The sequence below is a fragment of the Notolepis coatsorum genome, assembly GCF_963971535.1.
Source record: "Notolepis coatsorum genome assembly, chromosome: 17".
Lineage (NCBI taxonomy): Eukaryota > Metazoa > Chordata > Actinopteri > Aulopiformes > Paralepididae > Notolepis > Notolepis coatsorum.
Window position 1 is genome coordinate 40,608,048 of NC_140181.1, and position 19,352 is coordinate 40,627,399.

Consider the following 19,352-nt stretch of genomic DNA (forward strand, 5'->3'; position numbering starts at 1 on the left):
TGTATGAACCGTAATTCATTATAGTTCATTGTAAAATAGCAACAGTAGTGTAATTATGGTCAAAACCCTATAAATAGCATTTGGAATAATAAATCTTTCTCTCAGAATGAATGCAGCATGGTTTATATAGCGTTATCGGAATTAACTCTGCGTAGCTCAACTCGTTATTATTTTGCGCACAGACCGCAGAAACACAGGAACGTTTTGATTATATTTAAAAGGCTTTACGTTAAACGAAACAAGTGGAATTTCGAAGCTGTAAGCAGAATACAAGTCATATGAACACCCACGATATAGTGTTCTTCCCCCTTTTTACTGTATAAGAAAGAATAAAAAAACGCATTGCAATGACACCAGGGTGTATGTGTATTACAAAACCCTTGCAATAATGTGTCTTAAATGAATGAAAAGCATACATGCTCTGGACACAGAGCATATCGTGTGGGTGATATGACTTGTATTATGCTTACAGGATTCCACGTATTTAGTTTTACAATGTCAAAGCCTTTTAATGTAAATCAAAACGTTCCCGTATTTCTGCAATCTATGTGCAAAATAATAACGAGTTGAGTTCTAACAAAGAACATATTACATGCTGGTATGCTGATAGAGTAAACTATTATATGAATATGATATGATATAAGGTATACACTGGTCCGTCGCATACACTGGTATGCGCAAGTTACTGTTGCATAATGTAGGCTATGGCTGCTATTATATGTAATCCATATAGGCTACCTAATAGTATATGATTTTTAGAGGCATCTATTTTGTTGTCGGTAATACCGACAACAAAATATATGCCTCTAAAAATCATATAGCCAATCGAACACAACTAATAAAGGCATTCATATTACAGCACGGTTATAATGACACACAACCAACTCCAAACAGTGGTCAACGAACGGTCTTTATTAGTATTTTGAGCTGTCCAGGCAGAATTGCAGCAATGGTCTTAGGGAGCCGTTGATATCTGACATCACCGTTTACAAGTCCGCCTTTTATTTATCCCATAACACGCGTTGTGTCTTCTTGGTTCGACAGCAGTGAACAATCTCCGTGAAGTTTCTCAGAGTTCCGCTCGGGTCAGTCCATTATTTCACATCCCATGGGGGGTGTTTCCTCACTTTCATGACCATATATGGATAATCATGCACGAGCATTGACGGTAGAACAAAGTGGTATTCATCAACACGGAGGAGCATAGGACCTGTGTACGCACGGTTGATGAATCCCGATTTTTCTGTGCGTGCACTGATTCTACATTCTGTGCTTACGTGTGGAAATAGAACATATTCTACGTCCACGTTGATGAATGAGGGCCCTGGTGAGCAGCGGTGTACACAGGTGTAGACGATGCCGTTTAGTTTAGTAGAGCAGACCTGGTGAGCAGCGGTGTACACAGGTGTAGACGATGCCGTTTAGTTTAGTAGAGCAGACCTGGTGAGCAGCGGTGTACACAGGTGTAGACGATGCCGTTTAGTTTAGTAGAGCAGACCCTGGGCCCTCATTCATCAACGTGGACTTTGACCTTGACCTACTTCCACACGTAAGCACGGAATTTAGAACTAGCGCACGCACAGGGAAGTCGGCATTCATCACACGTGCGTAAGCAGGCTCTACGCACACCTGTCATGATGAATCCCACCTTGGCCCTGCGCCGCAGCTCGTGCACGCTTTCACGTATTTGCATACCAAAACCGCCCCGACCAACCAAATATGGTCAGGCCCTCCCCTTCAAATACCATGAGGGAATCCCTGTGCGTGGAATGTTGGAGGATGGCAAAGCGAACGAAAAAGAGAAACTACACAGACACCGAGGTGGAGGTCCTCGTAACGGAGGTGGATAAATAAAAGGCGGATTTGTAAACGGTGATGTCAGATATCAACGGCTCCCTAAAACCATTGCTGCAATTCTGCCTGGACAGCTCAAAATACTAATAAAGACCGTTCGTTGACCACTGTTTGGCGTTGGTTGTGTTGTGTGTCATTATAACCGTGCTGTACAATATGAATGCCTTTATTAGTTGTGTTCGATTGGCTATATGATTTTTAGAGGCATCTATTTTGTTGTCGGCTAATAAAGACCGCGCTGGAATATGACTGCCTTTTCCCGTGTTGTTTGATTAATACCCACGGATTAAAGTTCTCCTCAATTCTATTCCAAATCGCGATGGATCTCCCGTCAATTTTCTACCTGCTGCATGATTTCTAGAGGCATACTACTACAATCTATTTTGATGTCAGTATTGGGTAGCCTATATAAACAATATAATACGAGAGCATATACAAGAACAATGAATCTCACTGCATGTATGATGTATCCTGCCTTTCAATACATGAACTTGAATTCCATCATATAGTCTGTCCACTATCTGCATGGTGTCATTGTTCATTGCAATGCGTTTTCTATTCTTTCTTGTACAGTAAAAAGGGGGAAGAACACTATATTCATATGACTTATTCTGCTTACAGCTTCGAAATTCCACTTGTTTCGTTTAACGTAAAGCCTTTTAAATATAATCAAAACGTTCCCGTGTTTCGGCGGTCTGTGCGCAAAATAATAACGAGTTGAGCTTTATGATTTATGATGAATTGAAAATGGGGGACCCTGATGTAAACAGGACGAAAGTTGGTCTGCATCCCCAATTAACAATTGTATGTACTGAGCTGTACTGTACTGTACCCATTCTGCAATCTGTTAATAAACTTTTCAATCAATCAATCAATCAAGCTACGCGGAGCGCAGTCAGTCAGTAGCCTACACCCCGTATATTCCGATAACGCTATATAAACCATGAATGAATGAATGAATGAGAACTTTATTAACAGATTGCAGAATGGGTACAGTACAGTACAGCTCAATACATACAATTGTTAAGGGGATGCAGACCAGAGAAAGACTTTCGTCTTGTTTACATCAGGGTCCCCCATTTTCAATTCATCGTAACATATATGACATGCTGCATTCATTCTGAGAGAAAGATCTATTATTCCAAATGCTATTTATAGGGTTTTGACCATAATTACACTACTGTTGCTATTTTACAATGAACTATAATGAACTACGGTTCATAGAACATCCAGTGTTATTATGCACAGAAGCTCATTTCCTTGTTGTAATAATATATTCTACCACTGGGCGCGAGGTACGCCAGGTCCGAAATGTGCGTAGATGTAAGCACGAAGTCAAGTTCAAGTTGAAGTTGATGAATCCCACTCTTTGCTTAGAAATGATCGTACGCACGGGTTACGCACAGATCTGTGCGTAGAACACGTTGATGCATGAGGGCCCTGGTGAGCAGCGGTGTACACAGGTGTAGACGCTGCTGTTTAGTTTAGTAGAGCAGAACCATATTCTGAGCCACAGACAAAGAACACACCTGTCATCATGTTCCTCCTCTCATTGAAGTCTGTCTAAGTGGTGTTTGTGTAAACGGCTCATTAGCCGGCAGCTCTGGCTGGGATTTGGCCTGGGGTTGCACAGCCAGGCAGAGGCATGGCTGCAACCAGCCTCCCTGGTGATGTTAGTCCTTCATTTGGACCTGGTCCTGCGTGCCGCTACGTTCATTCATGCCCGGATACACTCCCTGTGGCACTGCCAACTCCTCTGGCCGCCGGGCCAAGGCTGGCTGCCTCTCTGAGTCAAAAAGAGATATCCCCGGTAATGGATTTATGGCACACTTAACAGAGCTTTGTCTCAATGTAGGGCACTGGGCTAGAGAGATGCGTGGTGCTCGGGGGAGATGACTTAACTTTTAATCACATACAAATATACACCAGGGGATGGACAAGGTATCTTGGGACTATCCGCTACAACAATCTTACGCCATATCAAGATTACTAAATAATATTGAAGACGGGTGCTTCAGTGTCGTCCGTTTTCGCTCATTCAAATCGGACTCCCATCTGAACATGCAATTACGTTATTATGTCCATTGAATGACCAGCCATTTTAATTCAGGAGAAACCCAAGTCCGCCTGCAGTGCACCACATTCATCTGCCAAATGGTGGGAGCAGAGAGAGAGATGAAAAGCAGAGTAATGGATGTAACGTGTGATGAAGGGATAAGAAAGAGAGATACAGGGGTACAGGGAGAGGAGAGAGATGAAAAGCAGAGTAAAGGATGTAACGTGTGATGAAGGGATAAGAAAGAGAGATACAGGGGTACAGAGAGAGAGATGAAAAGCAGAGAAAATGATGTAACATGTGATGAAGGGATAAGAAAGAGAGATACAGGGGTATAGGGAGAGAGAGAGAGATAGAGGGAGAGAGATGAGCAGGGGATGTGTCTCTGCAGCTCGTCAGGAGACAGATGGGTGGATGAGGAGACGTGAGAAGAGGGGGGAGGAGGAGATATAGAAGAAGGGGGGGGGGGGCGTTGTCACTGACACAGCACTTCAGCTCCGCCGTGACCTGCTTTTCAGCCATCTTAAGATCACCACGCTCAACAAAATCGGCAGCGCTGCCGTGAGGCTCGGCAGAGGTCACAGCGTGGGGAGCTCCCCTACGGCGATGCGTATGGAACGAGAGACCCGGGACGAACGGACCGGATACTGCCGCTCTGTCTCTGCACCACTCTGCCATCTCTTTCACGCGCTGCGATCGATATCCCACAGCGTTTTAGGCTCAGCTGGTGACGTGCTACGACAGAGCGGGGCAGGAAAGAGAAGGTCAAGGAGGTGTGGAGATGATAGGGGCGGGGCAGGACAACAGCAGTGTGTAGAAGGCATGATGGGACAGCCCTGCCTGCCTCCCCTCTTCACCGTCTCCCCCGCTCCATTCAGCAGGACACACTGCTGGGATTGTGCAGCTGCCGAGCGGCGCTACAGTGGGGAGGCGTCGGGGGAAGTGGTCCCTTTGACAGACAGTATTCACCATCCACACACTGCCTGTCTCCGTCTCCAAGGGAACAAGAACACAAACGCCATGGAGCGGCCTGATGAATTCGCCCTATTCATTTGTGTGTGCGAGTGTTCATTTTGCACTGTACTGTCTGCCTGTCATGTGACCGTTTCAGAACATTCAGAAAACCCTCATGACCGCTTCAGTCTGTGGTGAACAAAGGCCACCCGGGCATTGGTGTGGTAATGTAACGATTCAGTGTGGGTGTACCGTGCCTATTTCTGGCTATTCCTGGCCATGTTCGGTCTTATTCCTACAGGCCAGGCCTGAGGTTCTTACAGGTCAATGAACTGTATGTTATTTTCCTTCTGCCTGACAGGGCTTACAAGCTCCATAACTGCTGAGTAGGGGGGACTCCTGTTCCACTTCAGCATTCTATGCATTCCCTCATGACGTCACAATGCGGCCGGTGCCGACACATGCTGCGCCAATGTTTGGTTGTCTGTGGTGCCCTGGATGGAGTCTGGGCCTGGGTCAGTCTGGGCAGCCTGGCATGGCAGTGGGCACAACTTCCCCCTGGTTGACAGGGCTGGGCTGAGCCAACAAAGAGCTCTTCTGTCAACAGTGGGCACATGCAGCCGCCACGCCGCTGGGACCAATGCACGGTGCAGGACTACCTGGTGGTTCATATTCATGTTCTCACTCAGATGATGAGACACACACACCATGACCAAATTGGTATGGATTTTCTATTACCTAGAGAGGCATATGAAAACTGTTGGTCACACACATAAAACAGTCACTCAAAAGATCCTCACAGAAAAACTGGAAACACCCACACCGCTAGGGCTGGGCGATACGGCCTCTAAATGATATTGCGATGTTTTTTGGCTATATCACGATACACGATATATATCGCGATATTTTGATATTTCCTCTAAAGCATTTTAAAATGCTTGATTTAACCCTTTGATTCATACAGTCACGCCAATATGATGATTATAATAGTCCCTGCAATGTGTCTGCATTAAACCATGAAGATGCTTTCAAATATAATTAAATGAAAAGTTTCTAAAAATCTAAGAGTAGTCTACTGACACACTAATACAGATTTCTTTTAATTTATATAAAAACTCTTGGGTGCTTAAGACTTTTGCACAGTACTGTTTTCTATCCACTTTAGCCAAAGATACACACACACACATATATATACACTGACTCTACTGTGAAAAAATTATAATAATTTGTATTATCAGCAATGTTATAGCATCCTACTGGTGAACATAACACTGTAAAGATGTGTGTGCATCATGTGTACTAAATATATATATATATTTACTTTTTAATTGCATGAAACATTATGAAGTATTCCCGTATGCCGCTTTTCCACTGTATGGTACCTACTCGACTCGCTTTTGTTAGTTTTCCACTGATGTAGTAAATTAAATTAAATGTTTATATCACCAACTATCCAGTTAGTATTTATAGTGATGTATTAGGTTTGAGTTTGAGAGTCTTGGTTGCCGTAGTTGAAGGGATGTCACACTAGGAAGTCAACATCAACAAACGGAGTTGGAACCTGGGGGAGCCCAATGCATGAAGCGATATATAGAAATGAACAGCCAATAAATGTGAAGTTATCTTTGAACCTCTGTTGTCAAGCCTCGTCAATATAACATTTTCACAAGGCCTTGACCAGGAGACCAGGTCCATGACGGCATGAGGCCTTGACCAGGAGACCAGCCATATAAAGCCCTGTATAACGCCCTTATTAATGATCTTCCACCCTACATCACTTCATTACTGGACTGGAACTCTGGACCCTATCATACCCGCTCTGGTGATTGGCTTATGATTAAGGTCCCAAGAGTTTGCACTGAATTAGGAAAATCTACTTTTAGCTTGGACGTGTGGAATGTTTTACAAAGCACCTTAAAACTCAATACTTTAATATCCATTTTCAGTTTTTATATTATGTATTGTTCCTTTCAACGTCATTGTAAATGAAAGCCTGCTCTCAATAATCCTTCGAGATTAACTAAAGGTTGAATTAATTAATGAAAAAGGTCCATGACGGCATGAGGCCTTGACCAGGAGACCAGGTCCATGACAACGTGATTCAGGTGTTCTGCGTTTCCCACCACAACGGCACAAAGAGAGATTCCCCCAAACCAATACAGTATCACATGAACTATGTTTCTGGTCCTGCGTGCACACAACCCTTTCCCCACGTTGTACATGCTCACCACTACAACCTGTCAAAGAATCTGTCAAAGTCCATATCAATCTTTTCTTAACACTTTGAGTGCCGGACCCGAGTATAGTCGGGTTAACTCGCCGAACGTTCAGCGCCAGACCCGAGTATAGTCAGGTTTTGGTAGTTATTTCTTTTATTCGCTATTTCCATTCATAATCCATCGAGGGAGCCTGATGTTATCATTGGGAATGAGTCTGAGATCGCAACCGTCCAATGCGGCCGGTATTGCACATCCTTGGAAACTCTCTGGCTTGGTCTGTACGTCGATCTAAAAAGTCCGGTCCGGGTTTTCCTAGTCGGTCATGGCGAGCGGTTATAACACATGGATTGAGGATAATCAAGCACTCCCGGTTCATGTTCTTTGGTGGATTATGTTGGCAACACGATCGACATCAATACTTGGAATGGCGATCAGATAATTGGAATATTCTTTTTGGAGCTCATCCTAGTCAAGGTAAGGGCTATATGGTATCAATCTTGCGTTGATCGAAGAATCCCTTCCCCGCGATCGGAGCATATGTGTGTAATGTACAGTGTAATGCAGTGATCACCAACCTTTTTAAGCCCAAGATCACTTTTTTTTTTGGTGAAGGCAAGATCTACCTATTGAAGCGTTGAGAGAAAAAGACAGCCAAGATTGTACTTTAAACTAAATTACTTTTATTTGCCTGTATTCTAATTACATGCAATGCTTTGGTCCCATTAAAACGTCAAAGTAGAACTGTAATATGTACTTTCTCAGTCAGTGCTAAGTGCAGTCATCTTATGCAGCATCACTTTTCACATCAAAACAAAAGTAGAACTGTAATGTGGACTTTCTCATATTATTAACATTGACAAACATATTTACAATTAGCATTTTATAAAGTAGAACTGTAATGTGTACTTTCTCAGTCAGTGCTAAGTGCAGTCATCTTATGCAGCATCACTTTTCACATCAAAACAAAAGTAGAACTGTAATGTGGACCTTCTCCTATTAACATTGCCAAACATATTTACAATTAGCATTTTATAAAGTAGAACTGTAATATGTACTTTCTCAGTCAGTGCTAAGTGCAGTAATCTTATGCAGCATCACTTTTCACATCAAAACAAAAGTAGAACTGTAATGTGGACTCTCAGGGAAAGATCTAAAAAAAAAAGTATTTCTTTAAAAAAAAAAGAATTTCAGGGAAAGATCTACAGGGAAAGTCTCAAAGATCGACGGGTTGGTGACCACTGGTGTAACGTATTCCGTTGGTGACGATCGAAGCATAGAAAACCACCACCCTTTCATGCATGCATGATGAAACATAATACCGATAATATAGCGTTGATTTCAGATTGATAGTTGATCCAGGCGAGGAACGCCATGGTTTCTAGTGAAATGCACTAAACGCTGCATAGCAGTGTTTCCTGGGATTACACAGAATTACTCTAAAACTATACTCTCATATTCACCACGGTATAAAACTGGAATGTATGGATGAATTTTTTTTTATTTTTCACAAATTGAACGATAGATACTCGATGTCAAATGGGCAATAGTTTTATATCCATAGCTATGATATTTAATATAGTTTTAGCCCTGCAAACATCGCCATATATCCCTATTCTTTAAAGCGCTGGCATTCTTACCACACGGCCCACAGCAACCTCTGGTGCTGAAAGTGTTAATGGACGTGTTTGATTGATTGATTGAACATTTTATTAACAGATTGCAGAATGGGTACAATACAGTATGGCTCAATACACACAATTGATAAGGGGATGCAGACCAGAGAAAGACTTTCGTCTTGTTTACATCAGGGTCCCCCATTTTCAATTCATAACATTTATGACATACCTGACATACAGTACTGTTACATCCAGACATTTATGACATACAAGATATAGTTTCGAATTGCGGCCTCCCGTAGGTGCTTTTAGGTGTGGTTACCTCAATACTTCTTCAGTCACAACCATGTATATAATCACATTGTATATATAAGTATGAAGCTTGACGGAGGCGGGTGCGTAATCCAGTAATCATATAAGATGATATTTTTTTTTATTCATGCGATCACAAGAGAGAATTACAGAGCGGGCGAATACCGATATGGTACGGTGTGTTTTTGTTTGTTTGTTTTGTTGATTCGACGAGTCAGCACAGTCTCTGGCTTCAATCAATCCTATAATGTTACCTGTTCTCATCATCATCATCATCATCATCATCATCATCATCATCAAACCTTTATTTGTATAGGCAGGTTAGTTGTGTGGCTGACGGGTGTGGTAATCCGGGAGTGGACGAGGGTGGACTAGGCGAGTAAGGTAAGGGGGAGTACGGCCTAGAAGTGTTTTATATACAAAGGCCAGCCAGTGGATGTTGCGTCTAATTTCCAGGGTGGGCCAGTTTACTAGGGAGTATAGCTCGCAGTGCTGGGTCCTGTAGGGGCCATTGGTAGCGAAGCGAATGGCAGAGTGATATAGGATATCTAAGCGCTCTAGATCGCCTTTACGGACCAAGCGGTAGATTACATCGCTAAAGTAAAATATCGGCAGGACAGTCATCTGGACCAGGGTGTTTAGCAGATGTAGTGAAGGAGGAACGGTTCCTATACAGAAAGCTAAGCCTTGCTTTGACCTGCAGTTTAGTTAGGTGTTCAGAGAAGGAGAGTTTGGTGTCGATTCACACTCCCAGGTATATATAGGAGGTGACCAGTTCAAGCTTTTTGCCATCGGCGGCTACAATGGTGTCAGTCTGGGAGGCACCCTTGTGGCCGAACCACATAACTTTGGTCTTGCTGGTGTTTAGGACCAGGCAAAGGGCAGAGAAACCAGCTTGGATTTTTAGAAAGCTCTCCTGGAGAGTTTTCAGGACAGCATCCGGGGAGGGACAAGAGGTGTACAGGACTGTGTCATCAGCATAGAGGTGAATTAGGGAGTTTCCAGCTAACTGGCCTATGTTGTTTATAATTTATATAGATAGAGAAGAGGATTGGAGCTAGTAAGGAGCCTTGGAGGACCCAGCCGCTCCAAAAGCTGTGCATGATCTACAGCAGGGGTCAGCAACCTTTTTGACATGAAGTGCCTGTTTGAAATATAGTTGTAACTAGTGTGCCTCAACAATATTCCATGCATCGTAAAAAACATTTCTCATAATCAGGTATTTTTAATGAGGATTTTTACATTATTACATCATTATTGTTATTATTAACAATATTATTATGATGGTTGTATCAACCCTAAATCTGAGTTGGGGCGGGGGTGCAATGCAGACAAACAGTTTTGCTTTACTGAGCTCCGTTATCTGGGGGCTGTAGTTGGTCACTTTAAACTGCACACCGGAGCATCTTTTAATCCAGCTGTTTGCTGTTCTCTGATATTTTCTGACATTTCGTTGATGCGTCCCTCGACACTTCAAGCTGACATGGGGATATCTTTTATCCTTGATTTGATTGTCTCTTTGTTTGGCAAGCCTTCAAACAAAACATCTGAGCTACAGAGAAAAGCCTCCTTGATATACTCGACTTAAAAAAAATAACCTGTGGTAGGATTTCAACAAGATAAATGCGACAACAGTGCAAAATATTTCACTATAATATTTCAAAGCAAAAAAAGAAAAGAAAAGATTATATATATATATATATATATTTTTTAATGCTGTCCCCTGTGCCAATGAAAATGCCCCTGCGTGCCTATGCAGGCACGCGTGCCTAGGGTTGCCTACCCCTGATCTACAGCGTCAAAGGCTTTAGCCAGATCTATAAAGGCGGCAGCACAGTAGAGTTTGGAGTCAAGGGCGTTGAGGACATCATTAAGGACTTTCATTGTAGCAGTCTCACATCCATGCCCTGAGCGGAAGCCAGATTGGTTTTCCGAAAGTATGTTGTACATTTCTAGAAAGCTTGTGAGTTGTTTGCAAACTAGCCTCTCTAGCACAATCTGTTAATAAAAATGTCACTCAATCAATCACGGTGCGTGGTGATTGATTGATTGAAAATTGTATTAACAGATTGCAGAATGGGTACAATACAGTACGGCTCAATACACACAATTGTTAAGGGGATGCAGACCAGAGAAAGACTTTCGTCTTGTTTACATCAGGGTTCCCCATTTTCAATTCATAATGAATTGTAAGTAAGGGTGCAATTAGCACCGTGCAATCCATTCTTTGTGGATCTCGCCCCTAGTGTACGCCGTCGCCTCAGGCTTTACTTTATGGTTATCCTCCTCAGTATACTATGGCAGTGGTTCTCAACCTGTGGTACGTGTACCACGGGTGGTACTTGGGCCCCCTGCTGGTGGTACTTGAAAAAAAAAGATATTATAATTTTTTTCTTAATTTTTTTCTTTTTTGTCTGCAGTCAGGTCACTGAACTTAGAAGCAGGCAGGCCTGGAGTAGCCATCTGGCATACTGGGCATTTGCCCGGTGGGCCGACCCATATGTGGGCCGTTATGATTAAAAAAAATAAAATAAAACTGACACTGGGCTGGCCCAATCATTTATATCTTCCTAAGCACCCCCCCCCCCCCCCCCCCCCCCCCCCCCCGCCAGTCGTGCAGGTACATGACTGAGAGGGGGGCTGGTACATGACTGAGATGGGGCTGTGGTACATGATGTGGTACATGACTGAGAGGGGGCTGGCTGGTACATGACTGAGATGGGGCTGTGGTACATGACTGAGAGGGGGCTGGTACATGACTGAGAGGGGGCTGGTACATGACTGAGAGGGGGCTGTGGTACATGACTGAGAGGGGGCTGGTACATGACTGAGAGGGGGGCTGGTACATGACTGAGATGGGGCTGTGGTACATGACTGAGATGGGGCTGTGGTACATGACTGATATGGGGCTGTGGTACATGACTGAAAGGGGGCTGTGGTACATGACTGAGAGGGGGCTGGTACATGACTGAGAGGGGGCTGTGGTACATGACTGAGAGGGGGATGGTACATGACTGAGAGGGGGCTGTGGTACATGACTGAGAGTGGGCTGGTACATGACTGAGAGGGGGCTGTGGTACATGACTGAGAGGGGGCTGTGGTACATGACTGAGAGGGGGCTGGTACATGACTGAGAGGGGGCTGGTACATGACTGAGAGGGGGCTGTGGTACATGACTGAGAGGGGGCTGGTACATGACTGAGAGGGGGCTGGTACATGACTGAGAGGGGGCTGTGGTACATGACTGAGAGGGGGCTGTGGTACATGACTGAGAGGGGGCTGTGGTACATGACTGAGAGGGGGCTGGTACATGACTGAGAGGGGGCTGTGGTACATGACTGAGAGGGGGCTGGTACATGACTGAGAGGGGGCTGGTACATGACTGAGAGGGGGCTGGTATACAGGAGTGAGAGGGGGGCTGGTATACATGACTGAGAGGGGCCTGGCTGGTACATGACTGAGAGGGGGCTGGTACATGATTGAGAGGGGGCTGGCGTGTGTGTGTGTGTGTGTGTGTGTGTGTGTGTGTGTGTGTGTGTGTGTGTGTGTGTGTGTGTGTGTGTGTGTGTGTGTGTGTGTGTGAACTACCCATCCCAGTTAGGACAGCCGAATCCCGTCCAATCTTTCGCCGTCGACTAAAGACTCACTTCTTCAACCATTATCTGAAATAATAAAAAAAAAAAAAAAAAAAATCTAACCGTGACTAACATTACTGTCATGCACTTGTCCTAATAAACTAACCTACACTGTAACACGCAACACTTTGATGAACATTGTTACTCAGCTGATAGAGTTGTACCCTTCTTGCTGTCTTGTCGTACAGAACTTGTAAGTCGCTTTGGATAAAAGCGTCAGCTAAATGACTAAATGTAAGTGAGTGTGTGTGTGTGTGTGTGTGTGTGTGTGTTTTTTTTTTTTTTTTTAAACTTCGATTTTTTTTTTATGTTCGAAGCTTGTGCCATCGAACGAAGCTTCGAAGTATTTAAGACAGCCCTACTTGAGAGCATGCAAACTAGTTGTCCTGACCAGCTCACTATAAAGCAACAAGCTATTAGTCTGATGGCCTATGTCCTATGATGTCACAGGGTGAAACGAGATGGGCAAGCTCGTCAAATCGCACCAGGTGGCCATGTCAGCCAGAATTTTACTTTGGATGTGATGCCATAAATTATTGTATTTGAGAATGATCGATTTAAGATAAGATTATCCTTTATTGATCCCCTTGGGGAAATTCGGGTGTCAAAGCAGCATGGGGGGGATACAGGGTGGGGGATGCATAGCTTCACAGTCCTATACAGTCCAGTATCTATATACACTATAGATACACTTAAAGTATAGATACAAATACAATATAATATAAAAAGTACAAACACAAGATAGTCCAGTGATGAGAGTCCAGTGATATGAGTCTCTAGTGCAAAATACATAATGATTTAAAACATTATCTTCATACTGGTATCTTATCTTCATACTGGTATCTTATCTGTGCTTTGTCTTGTTTTTTGGTCTTTCAAGTGGAAATGCATTGTTGATTAAATACCAAACAGGAGAGGCCAGAGGCTATGGCTAGACATGGGAATATTTCATCTGAAATTAATTGACATCCCTCAATAAATAGCAGTTAAATGCTACCATTGATTTCCTTCCCAGTTTCCCCTCTAAAGATAACCCAACTGAGCCCTGGGCAAACTGGATGTTACAGCCACGCTTTGCTTTTTACCATCTCCCAGGCATCATGCATCAACAGCTTACAAATGTGAAGACATCAAGGAGAGGCTGATCACATGATCCTGTGAAGAATGTATTTTGGTCCAGGATGCTTCATCAATGGGGAGAGCTTTCCTTAGTAACTCACCAGATGCTTCGATTAGGATTACAGGAAGCTAGCTAACTCCGCTCCATGACTTGTCACCAGGCAAGTGACATGTGCAGTGGTAAATTAAGGTGTTGGGTAGGCTTAATGTTCCTGTGTCTCGTGTTCAGTGACATGAAGACGTTACATGTATCATCCCTCTGGCTGAAAAGCGTGCCCACTGTGGCACCGCAGAAGGATCTAGCATCAACTCATATCCTGTGTTGCGCTTGTACCACGTCTCTGAGCACCCATCATGGGATGTGAAATGCCTCCACGGAGCCCATCACTGGGCTTGGCCTCTTCTTCATCTCATTCCAAACACGTGGCGTGTGCCGAGGACACGATGCACCCGTCAACTCCTGCAGTAAAGACTGTGGACTGACAAGACCGAAACGTTTGTAAACCTGTTTCCAATAATTTATATAACTCAAATAACTCGTTATTGAGGCCCAGGGCCTCTGGCTATATAGATATAGACGTTCGTCACCAACACCGGGAGACACTAGGATTCGCCTGTTCGAATCCAGCTCCCGGCGTTGCTATCAGCTTGGCTGGCCCCTCGCACTGATACAATTGGCCGTATCAGAGGGTGGGAAAGCTGAAGGGTGGGTCCTGGGCGTTGTGGACAGCGACCCCTACAGTTCGGTCGGGGCGCCTGCTCAGCGAGGGTTGGATCTGAGGAGAGATAGTGTGGCCTCCCACACGCTACACTCTCCCCGGTGAGAACCTGCGCGGCCAGGTTGGCCTGCCCCAGGCTGCACATGCGTCGGAGGAAAGCATGTGACAGTCTCCGGTCTCCCGGACCAACAGTAGGGGAAAGTACGCAACAACCAGGAAGGGTGGGATGGGAGAAAAATCGGGAAAAAAGGAGGGGAAGAAAGATAATAAAAAAAAAAAAAAAAAATCCGGTCCGGGGTTTTCCCATCTCTGGCAAGCAGTATCGTGTTACCAGATTGACTGAGGACCCTCAGAGCAGCGTCGATTATGTGTTTCGGACTATAACGTTGGATCAATAAACGCAAAAAAAATATATAAAATATTTGGAATGGCGATCAGCAATTGGATTAATCTTTTTGCAGAACATCTGATGTGAGGTAAGGAATCTATTTTACCAGTATTGGGTTAATCAGATGTTTTTTTCTCAGCCATCGCAGCGTGTCTGTGTGTGTGTGTGCGGGTATGACGTTAGCGCTGACCAGGTCATGGATACGATTTTTCAGCCCGCTTCTCTAGCGTGCATAAGTACACATATACTATCGATAATCTAGCGTTTATTTGAAAACTATTCATAAATCAGCCATAAAATGACAACGTGTTTTGTGTATTCCACTAAAGAGCTATTATCGCGGAATTTCTCTGGAATTACTAGAACTCTCCAAAACTATACTCGTATTCAAAACGGTATAAAACGGAAATGTACCAATGAAAAAACAATCCGTTTCGTACATGTTGACTGCAAGCAAGTCATTGATAAGCAAGGGGTGTTTTAGACCCATAGCCATAATTTAAGATATAGTTTAAGCCTTCGCAAATTTCCCCGACCTCCCATTGACTTCAGCGCTGACACGGAACGGCCATATATGGTCAAAGGGGCGTGGCACTCAATGTGTTAAACCCGGAGCCTATTTTCTGAAAATCCGCCTTGCTCCACTTCTACAAGGTCCATTTGCATATTCTTGGTTGGTATCTACAGTAGGGACATCTATGGACCTCAGTGAATGTATTCCCAGTGCAGGGCTGTACGCTAAGCTTTTTCACTAGGGGCACACTTGCCCCTAAATGAGAAATTTAGGGGCAAAAAATATTTTTTAGGGGCAAATTTTTAAATAACAATTTTACCATTATTAAAAAAATATGTTCCTCCTGCCTCATTACTGTGGTCCTTTTATTTAACATTTAAGTGCGTTTGTTTTCAGGTTTGTATCTTTTATAATGAACCAACTGAGAAAGTGTGTAAATCACTAATAGAACAAAAACAACAAACTGTGTGTGTGTGTGTGTGCGCGCGCTTGTGTAGTGCTCCTTGAATGAGATCACCACAACACACACACACCATTGCATTAATCAGGAGGACAAGAAACTCTGCTACATTTGTTTCACAATGAAAAGTGCTTTAGAAATCAAACGAATTATTATTGTAAATAACCCCATGAAAGGTTTATTATTTGTATGGGTAATTACCTGCTTCATATTTGTGATGTTACTGGTTTCAGTGTGTGCCTAAAGTGATCAATGTGTTGGGCCGTTTATAGAGATCTATGCCAATTAATGTTTATGTATATCCGGGACTTTTTTTTAATAAGAATTGAGAGGCATTTGTATATGTGACCTTTATTTTGAAAACAGTGTTGCGACGCAACCTTATTTACATTTGCGCTTTTGACAGTGAAATGTTCAGTCCAACTTAGCTGGAAGGAAAGACTAATCAAAAAGGTTTAATTGACCCGTATGAGGCTCTTACGGTAGGACTTTGATTGTTTATAGAAGTGGAATGTAATACTATGCTAAACGAGAAATAAACAGTGATTTTACCAGCAGTAAAGTTGCAAGCCACTTTCATTTCATATACGGGGAGCCGTGACAATTATTAGTATTATCTTATTTGCATATTGTCTCATTATTAGATGGATAGATAGGTTGATATTTTATAAATTTAAGTAGACAGTATTTCACGTCCTAATAGTGGGCTACTACTACTCACCTAAATGCATGGCTGAACCTGAACGTTAGAAGTGTCCGTGTCCCCGTCAATCAATCATCACATCATCACGTCAATCATCATCATCTTATCATCTCTCCACATCGGACGTGGTTGTCATAAGATGGACTGATATCCACTCCGTTGTTCTTGCAGAGCAAAATTTGCGTCTTATATAGCGTGACCCAGATTCACTCCACACGCAAATCTTTTTTTTCACTCAGGCTATCGGTGATCGCAGTAAGTTCATTCATTGCCGACAGATTCTTTCATAGCACCACATTGTGTCGCACTGTACAGCCTTGGTTGTAGGCTAATGTTTTTTTTTATAAATGTATCCAATTTGTATGGATTAATTTAGGAGTAAAATGCGAATGAAGGGTTGAAATCACAACTCGCAACGTTGCTCCCAAATAATATTTCCAACTCGCAACGGCCAAATTAAGGGGCAATTTGCGACGAGATCATCGCAGTGTACAGCCCTGCAGTGTCAGAAATATTGTGTCTATTACTAGGCTCGCTTAAATTGTGATGAAACAAAGGAGAATATGAATTATGATTTTTATTTGCATCTTTGACAGTGAATAACACCATGCTAATAATGACCAGACATGAAGAACTGCCACTGATCTCGTTCAGTACCTTCTTGAGATCATGTGTACAAGAAATATAAGGAAATTAATAAAGGGAAGATGATTAAACAGAAGGTTCTGTAGATACAGTACTGAATTCTCCCATCTGGACCAATGCAATTTGAGATATTATTATAGAATATAGAATAGCAGGCTTATAAATTACCTTATTATAGCCAATTCGCACGTTTATATATATAATCTTTCAAATGGCAATTTAGTATCACCAGGCATGCATAAGAACAGATAATGAAATCTGTACTTTTTTATTTTGATCAACCATTTTGAAACTAATTTCAAATCTAATTGTTGCTGCATGCTAACAATAGGGAAGATAAACGAACTGCGCTTCAATATTTGTCAATAACGTTACGTTTTGTGGCTTATTATCCCAAATAATAAGAGTTATTAAAAAAATGCATACAGAACTATGAAGCTTGAAACCCCATAGAGGCTTTCAGGAAGTGTAGTTCTGAAAAATTCCAACGCAGATCCAGAGCTAGCGCTTTTCTCTACAAAATGGCCACAAAAAACTACAATTCCCATGGTTCCAAAATGGTTGCCTCTCGTGAAATAAACAGACCAAATCCAAAAGTAAAATCTATCTAATAACACTTTAACCTATTGCTAAACTAACGTATTGATGATAATATACATTATAAATGCTGTTGTTGTGACATGGTTATGATGTTTATACTTGAATACATTTGAAAATAAAAACGATACTTTTGTAGAACAGTCTAGAGATATTGATTTATGACATGATGTCGTTTCAGGACCGGTACCGTCAGGCTTAAGAGATAACTAATACATTGTTGGTCAAATTAACATTTTTAATGTTAAAGGGTACAGAACCATTAAAACACTGAATGTATGTGGAATGTAAATAAGGAGAAATGGTTTATCCTTGATCAATGTGACCAGTGCTGATTATGCATTATATTGTAGTTCATGGTTACTTTTGTTAGCCTAGATCAGTTTATAAATATCTTATTTCTTAATAGAATAATGACATCACTGTTGTCCCCTTTGAGCCCAGTACCTTTAATGCAATGTGTGGAAAGAAACAATCTATTAAGATGTTGAGAGATTTTCCCAGATGTAACAGAGTTCAGTGGGATGACTGGTGTGATCCACACTGATCAGCAGGCTTTATGATTCAAGACAAATGACAACACATATTAAAAGTTTAGCTAAAAATGAGGAGGCTAATTCTCATTGGATTTCTGCTATATATATAAGAGTGTTTGCCACAGTCTAAGACACGCTTGAGCAGACAAGGCAGGCCTCCTTCAGCTGCTAGAGCCAAGCTAGGGATGAGCATGAAGAAGTATGGCAGCTGGAATATCTGGAACATATAACTGATCATGAGGTTGAGTGCAGACTATGTTAGATGAAACTATCTTAACACAGCTCTACAAGTGTGATGAGGAATCATTTACAAATTAAGCACAAGGACATTTATCTGAATGAAGGAAAATACCATGGCTTTCAGCCAAAAACACCTCTCCCAGAGTTTTAAGCTAGGCTAGTGGTCCATATCCGCTTCCATTAATTTGTGCTAAACTAGGCTGGCTTGCCTGACTCTGGAGAAGAGAGCAACCGCAATTACCATAATGTTGGCATGTTCCTTTAAGGTCTATTTGGCAAAAAAGAAAAAGGCCTAAGGTTATTGCATAATGTCTTGCTGCTCTAAGTCTAGTTGACTAGAGGATATTTAATTGTTTTAAATATTGTAAACTGCTAATGTCAGTATTATGAACCCCTTATAGTTGACCACACTCCTACACAGAGCTGCCTCTACGCCTGAACGTCACACACACTCTGAAACATTTATAGTGGGCATTCTAAAATAGACATCTGAGTCAGACTAGTCACTTTGACTTGACAATCCTATGACTGAGAGACTGACATTGCCCACCCTAAGACAAACCATAGGGTGCATGTTCAGACAAAATGACAACAGATATTGAAAGCTGACAACTTTCAGATTTGAATAGAATAAGTTATCACTTTGTAGAAACTTAAAAGTTCATCTTATTTTTTTTTTATATATATCTCACATTAGAATATGGTAAAATGAATACATACCTTTTCAAATGAGTGATTAACCTTTAATTTTATCTATACTTTTATTAAATCACTTGATATTAAAT

General features: G+C 42.4%; 1 protein-coding gene across 1 annotated transcript in view; it reads right to left on the bottom strand.

Moving 5' to 3' along the window:
• The window catches only part of rimkla (ribosomal modification protein rimK-like family member A), a 52,655-nt gene that overhangs the window by 30,829 nt on the left and 2,474 nt on the right, over positions 1-19,352 (bottom strand). The gene's annotated exons all lie outside the window — the stretch shown is intronic.